Source organism: Danio aesculapii, chromosome 14, assembly GCF_903798145.1.
Source record: "Danio aesculapii chromosome 14, fDanAes4.1, whole genome shotgun sequence".
Taxonomy (NCBI): domain Eukaryota; kingdom Metazoa; phylum Chordata; class Actinopteri; order Cypriniformes; family Danionidae; genus Danio; species Danio aesculapii.
The window spans coordinates 52,492,087-52,506,665 of NC_079448.1; positions in this window are offsets into that span (position 1 = coordinate 52,492,087).

The following is a 14,579-nucleotide window of genomic DNA, read 5'->3' on the forward strand; positions in this document are numbered from 1 at the left end:
TTTTAAGTAATTTTAGCATACTACACGTTCAATGGACTCATAAGGTTAATTTGATTCAGCCTAAAAAATTAGTGCAACCAGGGTTTTTTTAAAGTGTGATAAACCTTTGATGATGGACATGTGTTGAGCTCTGACACTGCTAATTTATTGTATTTATATACCAATGTAAGCCATCAGTTTGCATTAATTTAACTTAGTTTTAAAGTTGTGCATGATTTATAGTGGAATTGTGCAGAAAAACTACATTACCCATGAATGCTACGGTGACGATTTGGATTACTCTTGAACCAAAACCTTCCATCATGATGATTATTATACTGTATGTTGTTCAATCAAGAATTCAGTCAGTATAGTATGGTATTAAATTAATCGCAAATATATAAATAAACAAAACATTTATGAGGTTCATTTAATATGTGAGGAGCGGAGACATTTCTAAGACGTCAAAACTAGACATGCCAGTGCTTTTCTCTGAATTATTGAGGCTTTTTATATGAAAAACATAGTCTTTTCTAATTAGTTTAGCTTTTGTTCGGTTTCTATATAGTTTTATGTATGTTTGTAATGCTAGAGTCTTGCATTGTTAGCTGTTACTGCAATATATGAGGTTAAGAATCAATACAATTTTATCTGAACAATGAAAAACTCTTGATTTTTTTAATTTATTTAAAGTGAAATTGATTCTTTTAACAATACCTGCACTGTAAAAAAATATGATCAATTAATCCTGATAGCAAATGTTTTTAGGTCATTGTAACTTATTAAACGAATATATTCATGTTCTAACTTAATTTTAGAAGTTATGCAAGCTGTTTTAAGTAATTTATAGCATACTATACGTTCAATGGACTCATAAGATTAATTTGATTCAGCCTAAAAAATTAGTGCAACCAGGATTTTTTTACAGTGTGATAAACCTTTGATGACAGACATGTGTTGAGCTCTGACACTGCTAATTTATTGTATTTATATACCAATGTTACCCATCAGTTTGCATTAATTCAGCTTAGTTTTAAAATTGTGCATGTTTTATAGTGGAATTGCTCAGAAAAACTACATTACCCATGAATGCTACGGTGACGATTTGGATTACTCTTGAACCAAAACCTTCCATCATGATGATTATTATACTGTATGTTGTTCAATTAAGAATTCAGTCAGTATAGTATGACACTGAATTAATAGCAAATATATAATTAAACAAAACTCCAAATTAGACATTTATGAGGTTCATTTAATATGTGAGGAGCGGAGACATTTCTAAGATGTCAAAACTAGACATGCCAGTGCTTTTCTCTGAATTATTGAGGCTTTTTATATGAAAAACAAAGTCTTTTCTAATTAGTTTAGCCTTTATTAGATTTCTATATAGTTTTATGTATGTTTGTAATGCTAGAGTCTTGCATTGTTTGCTGTTGCTGCAATATATGAGGTTAAGAATCAATCCAATTGAATCTGAACAATGAAAAACTCCATTTATTTTATTTATTTATACTGAAATAGATTTTATTAATAATACCTGCACTGTAAAAAAATATATGATCAATTAATCCTGATATGTTTTTAGGTCATTGTAACATTGTAATAATGTTGTAAAATTAACTAGTAAAACATTATGTAGGCTACTCTCATCATGGCAAAGACAACATAATTTAGCTATTATAAATCTGTTGTCTAATTTGACCAGAGGGCTAATAATAATAAAGGTTTGTCCATTAAAATATATCTTTGCATCTCTGTTTCACTCCATTTCTCCATTTTATATTTTAGTTTTATGTATGCTAGAGCGTATTGCACTGCTAGTGATGAGCTAGTGCCGCGCTCGGAACCATTTCTTCCCAAAATGCGTCATTTGAGATTTCATTTCAATTAGTATGTACTGTAGCAAGACTCGGTTTTGGACTGGAGCCATTCATAGTGTGCATAGTGTGTCAAAACCAGACATGCTAGTGCTTTGCTTAGCGCTATATTGAAGTCTTTAGGGCGTCATTTTGTGTGCGAGACAGACGGAGCAAGAGGATAGGATATGAATATATAATAAAATATAAAAAGTACCTGCCGGGTAAGATGTGCTTAACGCTGTAAAGTCCTTTTAAAAACAAATGGAAGTGCCAAACACAAGTTCTGACTGCATTTTTTTTGCCTTTTTTTCGCCTCTAGCCCTCGACTAGGAGAGACAATGCGTAAATGGTAATGTTCCTCCATGCACAGAGGATGAAATCCTGGTTTAATAGAGATACCTGCTGCAATTGGATCTGCTGGAGCTGTCATGAGGCTTAAAGCAGCGACACATAATCATCTGCTGGATAAACGCTCCGGCTAAAGCACTCTGTAATTCTGGAGCAGGCCAGCGCTACAATGCGATAAAGAGGATTTTGGCAGCAAATGCTTTATTGCAAATGGTTGTGGCAAATGAAGCATCTGTTTTGTCCTGTTTGAGCGTCTTGCGAGCACTGCAGGCGCCCTCGACTCGAGCATTCGCTTATTTCGCCGACTCGAATTGACAGCCAGCAGGTGACAGCACATATGAAACTAACCCACTGTGTTCTGAATGTTAGGTGTGCTAGTATTTGCCGGAGCTTTAATGCTTGAGAGGGATTGAGCACACTGTTGTCCTGTGGTTCTGACCAAATTAAAAGGATAGCTCACCAAAAAAGAAATGAAGAGGGAGTTATCATTTACTCAGCTTTACTGCAGTATGTGCTTCTTTGCTGTTTCATCTCATGAAAGGAGAAACTCATTGATTTTCCTTCAGCTTAGTTTTTATTTCAGGAGTTGCCACAGCGGAATGAACCGCCAAGTATTCCAGCATATGTTTTACACAGCGGATGCCCTTCCAGCTGCAACCCATTACTGGCAAACATTCATACACTCTCATATTCACACACAAGCTCAAACGCTACGGCCGATGTACTTTATATCATTTCAGCTCAGTGGTTAGCACTGTGGCCTCACAGCAAGAAGGTCACTAGTTCGAGTCTCGACTGGCCTGTTGGCATTTGTGTGTGGAGTTTGCATGTTCTTTCCATGATGGCGTGGGTTTCCCCCACAGTCCAAACACATGCGCTATAGGTGAATTGAATCTGGCCGTAGTGTGAATGTGAGAGTGTATGGGTGTTTCCCAGTTCTGGGTTGTACCTCGAAGGGTATCCGCTGCATAAAACGTATGCTGGATAAGTTGTCAGTTCAATCCACTATGAAATAAAGGGACTAAGCTGAAGGAAGATGAGTGAATGGATTTTTATAGGCCTTTTACATCTAGCAAAGGGACTACCAATGAAAACTAGTCTTTGGGCTAATTTGGGTACATTCTGGTGGAATGCTGATTTATGCATACTCTCCTCTCCATTGCTGTGAAATAAATAAACTGAGATTGAAACTATTTAAATATAATGAACCTTTGGGTTCAAAAACAATCAAAATACTGAAAAAAATCACTGTTAAAGTTGTATATATGAAGTGCTTAGCAATGCACATTACTAATCAATAATAAAGAGTTTGTATATAGTTATTGTAGGACAGTGGTTCTCAAATTGTGGTACATTTACCACTACGTAGGCTTCCTTCTAGTGGTATGCGGAGTAATCGCTGAATAATTCAAGTAAAAAATAAACAAAAAAATTAACTTTTAACCCTATGATACGATACGATACGATAACACGATGACGTAATCAGTCAATTGATTTTAATAGGCTAAAAAAATAAAGGATTAAAATGTTACAAAAATTATTATTTTCTACATTAATATAAAAACCACAGCCTCCATGCTTCATCTCGGGGGGCTTTTTCTGCTTATTCATGACAATCTGCATTATTATAAGGTTATTATTAAAAGGTTATTAGCAGGATTATTTTTTATATGACAGGAACATGACATGTTTGGTTTTATTTATATATATATATATATATATATATATATATATATATATATATATATATATATATATATATATATATATATATATATATACACATACAATTTTGAGCACAATTCATTATTATTGTTCATTTATTCATTTGCTGAGGATTAGAACTGAATTAAAAATAGTTTTGAACTCCACGAAAGTAAAGGAGTAAAGTAAAGGAGTAAAGTAAAGAGTAAAAGTAAAGAGGCTGAATGGAGGTTTGTTCTTTATCCTCGTGCTGCAGATGCTCTGTTTAACTGTTTTCTCACTAGTGAAGCGTTCAGTCTTTCCACATATAAAGTCCGCCATGTAAATAGCAAATGTGCCATGGTGCGACACAACTGACTGTTAAAGGGAATGGGAGAGGAGACTCTGATTGGTTTAACACACGTTTTGCTCAAAACACACCCAGAACTCATTAAGAGAATAAGCACAACCCTGTTAGACAATGCGCCGGGCCTTAATGCTTTTGCGCAATACGCTTTAGACTTTGCACCTAGATCAGGGATGGGCAAACTCGATCCTGGAGGGCCGGTGTCCTGCATAGTTTTGCACCAACCCTAATCAAACACACCTGCTTGTAGCTTTCTAGTGATCTTGAAGACACTAATTAGGGTGTTCAGGTGTGTTTGATTAGTGTTGGAGCAAAACTCTGCAGGGACACCGGCCCTCCAGGATCGAGTTTGCCCATGCCTGACCTAGATCATTAAAATAGAGCCCAAAGATTCAAAAACAGTTACTTTCCCAAAAGCCACAATCACATTGAACATACAGTACGTGCACTAACCGGCCACATGCACTGACATTTATTTACACCCCCCCTCCCATCTAACTCTGTGAAATTTAGTATAATCAGTATACATCCAATATTATTAACAATAATCATTTATTAAATTAAGTTTCTCTCTATTTTATAAGATTGTATATCTATGCATGTGTACAATGTTTGTTTATGTGCATTACAGTATGTATGCATGTACAGCATGTGTATGCAAGTATGTATACATTTGTATATGTACACGTATGCATGTATAAGCTTATTAATTTCACATATATTTGTTTTTATTGCAAAAAGCTTTTTTAAATTGTTCAAATGTAAATTTGCTGAATGAAATTCAGCATCCTGAAGCAGAAGCTCTGCAATTGCGTTGTATCATGTATATGATGACAGTAAAATATTTTTATTGATTTTTGTTCAATAAATGATGCCATTTGTGTGTTTGGCTATTACCAAAAATATAACTCATGCAACATAAGGCACTTTTTTTTGTCGATGGTCACATAAATTCTATTTATTCTTAGTTTTGGTGAAACACAAACTACAATTTAATGCATTATTGAATGAACACCCTGACCTTGGCTTGTTAGTCTTTGTGCATGCCTGTGCCTTCATGAGACTGTAGTATTAGTGCCACAGTTCATCAGAAATCACTCAGAAAAACACACAAGTTGTGAGAAATCAAGATAGATAGAAGTGTGATGCAACAGAACATTCATCACTCAACTTGGGATTTCTAGGAATTGTTTTTCAAGGTTTATTAAGATTGATTTTTTATAATGGTGCACTTTTTATGGGTGAGTCGAAGTCAACTGCAGTGCTGGAGATATAATGAACACGAAATCTTGCATGACGACAAACAAGTGTGGATATCTGTTAAATACTGCATCAAATTGTGTATTGTATTTCACCAAACCCTTTCGTATAATCCTGAAACTCTTGGGATCATCCGCAAATATACCCTCCCGCCACACCCACCCAATAAAAAAAAAACAAAAAAAAACTTTGTGGTTAATTTACTCCCCCACAGGCTATTATTTCCTCATAAACAACATTTAAATCTTATTTTTTGCTGAAACTGGGGTCTGTGGTGATTTATAAAATGAAAAGCAACAGCCACTGGCATTTTGAGGAGGAGATGAAGAAAAAACATATACAAACAAAACAATATTAATACTCTTGGTTCTTTAGGTCTTGGTCTGTGGAAGAAAGCAAACTTAATACAATATTATTAGTTCACCTCTAACTTAATGTCATGAATGTATAGACAGTTTGCCTGTGGATTTATACGGTAATAATTATACTATTTGTATAAATCAATAGTTTGGTTTTCTTGCATTGACAGACTGTTTGGCTTCATAATACTTCAGTGCATAATCAGAAGTCACATTTAATCATTTTGTTTTGGGTTTACAAGTCATTCATTAATTTTCTTTTTGGCTTAGTCCCTTTATTTATCATGGGTCACCACAGCGTTATTTATTTATTTATTTATTTATTTATACATTGCTTATATTTAAGAAAATGTTTATTTATATTTCTTAAAATATATAATATCGAATGTAAATTATATATAATTATGAATATATAGCCTATGTAAATATTAAAGGTTTTTGTATTTTTATAGTTTATATTATTTATTTAATTTGTTTATACATTGATTATATTTGAGAAAATATTTAATTATATTTCTAAATATAACTGTATAACCCTGAATTTTTTTTCTTTTTTAAATATTTCCCAAATGATGTTTAACAGAGCAAGGAAATTTTCACAGTATGTCTGATAATATTTTTTTCTTCTGGAGAAAGTCTTATTTGTTTTATTTCGGCTAGAATAAAAGCAGTTTTAATTTTTTTTATATCCATTTTAAGGTCAGTATTATTAGCCCCTTTAAACTATTTTTTTTTTCGACTGTCTACAGAACAAACCATCATTATACTATAACTTGCCTAATTACCCTAACCTGCCTAATTAACCTAATTAACCTAGTTAAGCCTTTAAATGTCACTTTAAGCTGTATAGAAGTGTCTTGAAGAATATCTAGTCAAATATTATTTACTGTAATCATTACAAAGAGAAAATAAATCAGTTATTAGAGATGAGTTATTAAAACTATTATGATTAGAAATGTGTTGAAAAAAAATCTGCTCTCTGTTAAACAGAAACTGGGGAAAAAAATAAACATGGGGCTAATAATTCAAGGGGGCTAATAATTCTGACTTCAACTGTATATATATATATATATATATATATATATATATATATATATATATATATATATATATATATATATATATATATATATATATATATATATATATATATATAAATAAATATTTGTTTATTTATTTATTTATTTTGTTTATACATTGTTTATATTAAGGAAAATGTTTATTTATATTCCTAAAAATATATAAATTGAATTCAAATGATATAAATATATCCTATGTAAATATTTAGGTTTTGTGTTTTTTATTTTACATATATTTTATTTATTATTTATTTATTATAGAAAATGTTATATATATATATGTGTGTTATATTATATATAATGTTATATATATATATATATATATATATATATATATATATATATATATATATATATATATATATATATATATATATATATATATATATATATATAAATTTCTGAAATATAAACAATGTGTAAACAAAATAAATAAATAAATGAACTTTATATATAAATATGAATATATGAGCTATATAAATATTTAGGTTTTGTATTTTTTATTTGATGTATTATTTATTTATTTATTCATTTATTTAGTTTATATATTGTTTATATTTGAGTAAATATTTATTCATATTTCTAAAAATATATAATATCGAATGAAGATTATATATAAATATGAATATATAGCCTGTGTAAATATTTTGGTTTTGTATTTTTTATTATATGTTTTGTATTTATATATGCACAATATTTAAATGCAAGTACACATGCTAAGTAAATACAAACCTTGATTTTGGAATTGATTAATGGTAATTAATCATTTGACAATATTCATTTTATTTAAAATGACTAAATGTATTTTTTTATTGTTTTTACTTATTCAAAGTATATTTAATACATTTCCATATATTTTATAACATATTAATTGATGTTTAGTCATTTATGCAACATGATCTTAAGTTATCTTGTTAGATAAGTCCCAGTTTTACCTTTGGTGCTGACTAATCTAATGCACAGTATATGCTTGAATATATTATTGCATAACATCCTATAGAAAGTATTAATTTAAAGAGAGATCTGTAAGAAATGTATTCATGTATGCTCATCTATCAGTTTATGGTCCAAAAAAAGGAGAGGGGGCAAATTAGAAAACCAAGCATGATAAGTAAACAGTGATTGAATGAATATTTTGGGGTGATCTACTCCTGCTCCGGCACGGTGTGCTTCTGTGGCTCTGACGAATTTAAGGGTTTGTTTATTTGATACATTTAATCTCTGTTGCGTGTGTTTTCTCACACAGCGGCAATAGAGCCGGGTGACCATGGAAACGTGGAGGTTCAGTGCCAGCATTACAATTCAGTGAGTGTGTGTGTGTGTGTGTGTAGGACTGCTAGGAAAGACTGCTAGGAAAGACTGCCAGGGTGTTTTTAATGACGATGGCATGCATTTTTAGTCATTATATACCACACTTTTCTAGTTTTAGTAGTCACACACTCATAAACGCATACACTACAATAGCAGTGTAGAAGCGGATGAATGGTGCATGCTTTATCTCTTCAATATAGTTTGCGTCCTTGCACTGAATGCGTATGGTCAGCTGAATTGCAAATGAGTTTGAATGAAATTGCCGAGGAGGTGAAGGTCTGGGGGCTATATAACCAAAATGAGTCATAAAGGCAGAAGTGTCCCGGCAGCAGTGATGTTGATGTGGTCACAACTCGCAGGTTAATAGGATGGGACGGTGCACTAGATTAGGAGCGCTCACCTTTTAGCTGCAATAGTCTCTGCGTCTCTTATTGAAATAAATCACATCAGCTGAATTTCATCATCGCAGGAGGAAACCATGACTAAGGGAGGGATGAGAAAACAAGCAAGTGCAGACCTCTGTGAAAGGACATTTTATGATGAGCGTTCAATTGTATATCAGGAAATCAGGAGTTGTGTGTAAAGTTAATGTGGTTAATGTATGATTTGGTTATAGATCCTCGCTGCTGGAATGATCTTCTTATTCCCACATGCACTGCTCATTCAATATCATTCAAATGACAACTAAAAACCCATCTTCTGCGATCACCTGAATGCCAACTTAGGCTCATTAATATAAAAATCTAATAAATGGCAATTTATGCAAATGAGCTAAATGAGCCTTTTGTTGAATCGTGTTTGAACAAATTTAGTTCACTCGCAGAACGATTGCTCGTCGATGATATCTGTGTTAATTGATGATAGCCTTTGTCATCCATAGTAGTTTCTCCCTATCATAAAAGTCAATGGTGGCCATCAACTGCTCAGATACTAAAGTTTTTTCGAAGTTCATACTGGTTTGCAAGTGAACTACTCATTTGAAACTGTACCAGGTAAGCTAACAAGCAAGTTTACTTTGCCGGAAATAAACATAAATGTGATGCAAATACTAAAGTGTATTGTTTTTACAAATCATGCACGATGGTAAATATGTTCTGAAGTGAAAGCAATGCTGTTCAAGGAACTGTCTGAAAGCTAGTGTAATCAGAGTTGTTGTCAAAAAAATAAAAATAAATAACAATTTCCACAACAATTCTGATTACACTAGCTTTCAGACAGTTCCTTATAGTTCCATATATATATATATATATATATATATATATATATATATATATATATATTAATTGTAAGTACTTTTTTTGGAAATGTGCAAAATATTAGTAGATACATTTCTGAATCCTAGGTTATTATAGTGTTAATCACTTGATAATTACCTTGATAATTAAATTCAGCAGTCAGCGAACTCACCTTTATACTTAGTAAGACAGTAGCACTTATATCCAGTAATTCTTTACGGTCGATCTCAGCGTAGACTGATACTATCCCATTGTGTCAATATGGAACAGCTCTGGTGCATTAGTGTCTGTGCAGAAAGGACAGAGTGATAATAAAGACAACAAAGTCATATAATGGCCTAGATGATGATTTTAGGACATGTCCAGCTTAAACGTGCTGTATGTACGTTTTTTACTCTTCTAAAGCATAAAAACACCATAATATGTTTGCAGATATTCAGAAACATGCCAAACATTCTTGTTTATCTGAAAAACAATGCTGAAGTCAGATATTCTGCTTTGAAAATGTCTGTTACATGCTGGAACGGCTACCTTTGTTTTGGTCCCTTTAACCCACCCAGTGCCAGTTCAGCTAATTATATTTTAGCACTCCGGGTTGCCTTGCTGGAAAACAGCGTATTTCATTCATTCAGTCATGAAGGCTGTCTAAGCATGTGCACACGACCGAGAGTGCGACCTCCGGTGGACAGTAGCAGCTTCCGAAATGAAATGTAGATTCGGAGTTCCACATGAGGTGGGTATTAATTAGCAAATGATATAAATACTACAAACATAACCATTAGGTGAGCAGGTAACTTTGTAACCCCAGTTTCTACCAACACGCTATGTGATGAGATTTGCAGTGATAAGCAACTGGCTGTTTGCACCAGACAAAACACGACAGAAATGTAAATACAGCCATTCAGAAGCACAGAATAGTGCACTCGCTGCACTCCAACGAAATGGTAAGGTTTATAGTGGCGAACTACTGTATCTGCCACTGTTTTCAGTAGTATGGCAATAAATGTGATGTAAAATGCCATTCAAACTCACATTATTAGCATTTAACACTGAATAAAGCACATGAGGTGTACCTGAGCTGATCATTGTCATAGTTTTCTGTTGTTCAGCTGCAAAAAAAAATAGCAGCCATTTTTACAATATAAATTGCAATAGTTGGTTTGGACAAAAACTCCAAAATTTTCCTTCTATTGCATGCCGTTGATTTTATTAGTTTAAATCAGCTTTTAGGCTCGACATTCAGGCACACTGCTATTGGTGTTGTCAATATAGCTGCCAACACTCCCGTTTTTCCTGGGAGTCTCCTGTATTTCAGACCCATCTCCCGTTTTGTCATTTCTCCCGGAAAACTCCAGGAATTTAACCCCTTACCCTTACCTTAGCTTTTTGGTACAATCTTTAACACCCTTTTACCCGGTGCATAGGACAGACCAGGGGCACCCCTTTCAGGTCGCTCTGCTCCCCCCCCCCCCCCCCCCCCCCCCAACTTTTTGGTTTTTCCAGCCTCTGTAAAGTCTCTGAATGGTACTGAACACAGACACATCCTCCCCCTGCCCCACTTTTCTGTATTTCGGTATACACATCTTACCAACTCCCCCCCAACTTGCAAGTTGACATGTACTTGCAAAGTTTCTTATAGTCAGTTAAATGTCTGTTGAAGGAGCAGTATCAGCAGATATTAAACAGACAGTCTACTAATACTCAAATTAACCATCAAAATAAAGTGCTGAACAATAATTTCTATTGTCAGTTTTCTGATATTCATAAGGATTTTAAATAGTACTGAGTCATGTTTTAAGTAATTAAATATATATATATATATATATATATATATATATATATATATATATATATTAGTTTACTGTAGTAAAGGCCAAAGAATACTGTGGTAATTACCATTAGTTTATGATAATTACTAATAATACTATACATTATGTAGTGCAATCCATTAATGAAGGGTTGTAAATATATATATGCAATACAATGCTTATTCCTAAATATTTCCCTATTACTAATTACTAATACTATTAATCACTATAGTATTTTAAATGTGTAACACCGGGTTTTATTGGATGTTTTGTTTTTGCTGTTATATACTATAATTGTGTCTGTTTAGTACAGCAGATTGATGGCAGTAAATAATTGAACTGAACAGTTCTGCCTTATACATTTCATTGACAGTTTTACTGATCACTAAGATATGATTGACTTGGATTAAGTTGCTTCGATTTCAAAATGAAAATAGCAAAATAGCTTAGATATAGCTAAGCCACTTTTGCCAAGTAGCTTTTAGCTTAGCTTGCTACATTTCCCAGAAGATAGCTTTTAGTGTAGTTAAGGTACATTTTAAGTCGAGTTGCTAACAGCTTAGCTTTTTCAAGCAGCTTGTCCGACACTGATAATATTGTTTTTTAAACCCTCCCCCTCCTTACTCTAGCATTAAATTCTCTGAACACTAACAGTTTCTTTGTATAATTAGCAGTGGTGGAAAGAGTACTGAAAAGTCATACTTAAGTAAAAGTACCATTACTTGCCTAAAAATGTAGTGCAAGTAAAAGTATCTGTTGTAAATATTATTCAAAGTATGAGTAAAAAGTAGCTCTTTCAAAAGTACTCAAGAGGAGTGAGTATTACACTGTAAAAAGCTGATGAATTTACATGTAATTTGTGGATGTGTGTAAACGTAACATTCTGTAGTGCATTTAGTTATTGCCCAGCAGGCACACAACATCATAATATGCTAATATTAGGTTAGATTTAGATAATAATGTCAGTTGACCAAAATTCAATGTCTAGCCAGCGTCTAATGACAATGTTATTTTGATGCCCAGTAACATCTTCAAATGACGCTGATATTTGATTGATTTTAGGTTGTGTTAGAAAGCGACCAAAATCCACTGTCGAGCCAACATCTTAAACCAACATCATATTGACGTCAAATACTGACATTTATTCATCAGGTATGGCAACCAAAATCCAACATCTGATAGACATCATAGGGGTAACATCCACACAACGTCAAGCTGTAACACAATTAGACATTGATATTTGGTTGATTTTAGATTGTGTTAGAAAGTGAACAAAATCCAACATCGAGCCAACATTTTAAACCAACATCATACTAATGTCAAATGCTGACATTTATTCATCAGGTATGGCAACCAAAATCCAACATCTGATAGACGTCATAGTAGTAACGTTCACACAACGTCAAGCTGTAACATGATTAGGCATTGATATGTGGTTGCTTTTAGGTTGAACGTTGGACATTGACTTCATCGGCCTGATGTTGGGTTCTGGCGTCAACCCAATTTTCATTTCCAACCAAAATGCAATGTACCCAGGACTTTGGGGTACAACGTCAATCTGACGTCATATTGACGTATTGTGCCTGCTGGGTGTTTAAAGACATTTCGGTCATCATACAATGAACATCCGTCATCTTGTCTTCAGTGACATGCATATAAACAGTCTCAAGGTCATTACTTGTAAAGATTTTGGACGTCGTCTTGGACACTTGTAATGCTTCTAAAAAGTTTGCTGCAATTATAAAGCGCACATGTCTTGAGGAAGTTCATTATGATGGGATTTACCTGTGTGATTTGATTGCACAGGAATGACAGGACTGATTCTTCTAATCCTCATAGACAAGATATAATAAAGTAGTGACTGCAGGTTTAAGGAAAGTAGTGGAGTAAAAGTACCGATACTGCACTAAAAATGTACTCAAGGGAAAGTAAAGCTACACATTTATCAAACTACTTACTGTAGTAAATTACAATTCCTGAGAAGAACTACTCTGTCATTTGAGTATTTGTAATTTGTTACATTACACTACTGATAATCAGCACATCCTCCTCAATTGAAAGTCGCTTTGGACAAAAGTGTCTGATAAATACTCTAAATGCTATATTTTATATAAAATTATATTATATTCAATTCATTTGGTCTGGTTTAGCTCAGCTACTAAATACGATCTCCAAAGACTACGTCGAATAGTTCGGACTGCTGAGCAAATCACTGGTACAACCCTTCCTACTCCCCAACAACTGTACTTATCCAGAGCGAGCAGAAGGGCTGCCAAAATCACTCTGGACCCCTCGCACCCAGCACACTGCCTCTTTGAACTTTTACCTTCTGGTCGACGCTACAGAGCACTGCGCACCAGAACAGCCCGACACAGAAACAGTTTCTTCCCTCAGGCAATCCATCTCATGAACACTTGATGTTGTGAATTCTTTCCCTTTAAATGTAGGACTTACGTAAAGGGCGTAGGGCAATGCCTACATTATAGACGTTTTCAGCGTAACTGCGTATTCACTAAGTCAGCAGCACGTCAGTCAGACCGCGTGCGCTTGCTCGGGGACAGCATTATGTACAAGAGAAAGTAGTTGACAAAGTAAGTTCCTCGCTTGTATCTGATTGATGACTTTGATTATTATAATGTACATAAGGTCAGTAATTGATATTGTGGTGATGTTCCTAATGTTTAGCGATCGCTGGGTGTAATTTGATCCTCCTTAACGAGCTGCTTAGATGCATCACTCACGTTTACGGTCGCATTATATTAATATGTGTAATGGTTCATGGTGATAATAGTCATCTGTGATCACTATCACTAATGTCTGTGTTAAAGATAATTTTAGTTAATTATATAACTTTTATTTCATTACTTAGTACTACTCATTACACACTGTGCACTGTTGTTATGCATATATATTTTTTCAGTCTATATCATTTGCAGTGTTGGGAGTAATGCGTTACAAAAGTAATGTATTACAGTATTGTATTACATTTTCCAGTAACGCAGTAGTGTAAGGCATTACTTATACATTTTCAGTAATATTTTACTCGGTACATGTTCAGTAACGCGTGCGTTACAACAAACTTTTCGCCCGCAAGACATTACCAAAAAAAAATACCGCAAGTAAGTTCTATTTTCTGTTCGTGGTTAGTTAATATATATGCGCGTGTTGTCATTAATCTCCCTCTGGCTGTTGGAACTTTTTTACTTTGAACGCGGAATGATTTCAGCCTCTGAGCTCGAGGTCCGAGGCTATTGGCTCAGCCCGGTTCACAGTAAGGTCAAGCCCTGA